The sequence below is a fragment of the Prionailurus bengalensis genome, chromosome B4 (genome assembly GCF_016509475.1).
Source record: "Prionailurus bengalensis isolate Pbe53 chromosome B4, Fcat_Pben_1.1_paternal_pri, whole genome shotgun sequence".
NCBI lineage: Eukaryota > Metazoa > Chordata > Mammalia > Carnivora > Felidae > Prionailurus > Prionailurus bengalensis.
This window is the reverse complement of record NC_057358.1, coordinates 94,668,880-94,670,727: the sequence shown is the minus strand read 5'-3', so window position 1 is coordinate 94,670,727 and position 1,848 is coordinate 94,668,880.

Sequence of the window (1,848 nt, the reverse complement as noted above, 5' to 3'; positions counted from 1 at the left end):
CATTTAGCCCAGAACCATGAGACTCAATGTTATGGGAACATCAGTATCAAAAGGAGAGATTTTTTTCAGCTAGTACTGAACCTAAATGTTAACCTCTTTTGAAAAAAAGACAAAAAACAAAAAAAGGCAAGGTTGAAGGACAGTGAGAAAGAAAAAGAGAAAGAGAAAAAAAGTTCTGGTTGTTATTTAAAGAACACACACCAGTGAAACAAACTATTCCAAGTGCTGTCACGTCATCGTTTCAAATTAGAAGCAACACTGGTTATAGGTATAAAATAGTATTGGTGAAAATTTTGTAATTAAAGTTTGAATTAGGCAATTGCATTAACATAAATAGGAGTGTATAAATCCTAGCCCAGCAGGGAATGGGAAACTCCAAAGAGGGTCACCAAGCAAAGAAGAGTAAGACAAATAAAGATCTAGACAAGGGAGGGCAGGGAGTGTTCCTTTGGTCCTCCCAGCTCAAGATTCATCTATCCCTTAGCAAGGAAGGATCAGAGCAAATACCAGAGCAAATACCAGAAGCACCCCATGTATTATTTGTAGTGTCATGTTACGAATGATTGCTTAGATCGATAGTGGAGTAAACAATATGCAATACAGCATTTATCCTTTTATCATCAATATGAAGTCCTGAGTAAAAGACCTTCTTCAGGCATTGTTAACGGAACCAGGGAGGATTCAGCTGATAATTGCAGTATAGGCCTGTTACTTGCAACCTTTCTTTTATTTAATTATTTTTTTATTTAAGTAGTCTCTACACCCTAAGTGAGGCTCAAACCCATGACCCCATGATCAAGAGTTGCATACCCCTCTGACTGAGCCGGCCAGGCAACCCCATCCCTTTCAACCTTTCTTTTTTTTTAAAATTTTTTTTTTCAACGTTTATTTATTTTTGGGACAGAGAGAGACAGAGCATGAACGGGGGAGGGGCAGAGAGAGAGGGAGACACAGAATCGGAAACAGGCTCCAGGCTCTGAGCCATCAGCCCAGAGCCCGACGCGGGGCTCGAACTCCCGGACCGCGAGATCGTGACCTGGCTGAAGTCCGACGCTTAACCGACTGCGCCACCCAGGCGCCCCCCTTTCAACCTTTCTTAAGAGAGGGAAACACACACACACACACACACACACACACAAAAGAGGGGAGGGAAGAGAGAATGGGGAAGAGAGAGAAATAAGACCTATGTTCCAAAGCCCACCAAATCATCATTTTGTGTAATGAATTAACTTTTCTTCTTTGCACCTATAATGTTACTATGCGTTACGTGCCATCATCCTTGGAAGAAATTGATCAGATAGTACTCAACTCATTTTTTGGTGGAGTTTAATTTTCTTGTGGAAACTGCATTGGGAAATGCTGTTAGAAAATATCTTCAAAGGAGGCTTTGTGCCATCTGGATGTGTCACAAGTTTCACTGATAAATTGACACGTGTTAACCTATTGTTTCTTGGTACTGACACTTCACCCAATGGCATTAAAATACCCTTTAAAGTCTTGACTTTGGAGCCTAACAGGCTTGGGTTCAAGTTTTGATTCTGCCACCTCCAGGGAAAGTTATTTATCTGCAGTTATTTATATGATAGGTACATATATATGACATAATAATAAGGACTACCTTGCAGGGTTACCATGATGATTTCATGAGACAGTGCATGTAAAACAGACTTTAGCACACTACGAACACTCAACAAATGTCATTGTTAGCCACTAGAGGTGACAATCCTGAGTGTCCCCAGCACAGAGCTTTTCTCTTGGGGAGACTGAGAACAACACACAGCCCTGTCTCCTGCTGAGCCATCTGGCATTGATTTTCAGCTGCACATCACTAGTGCCATAAAATAAAGG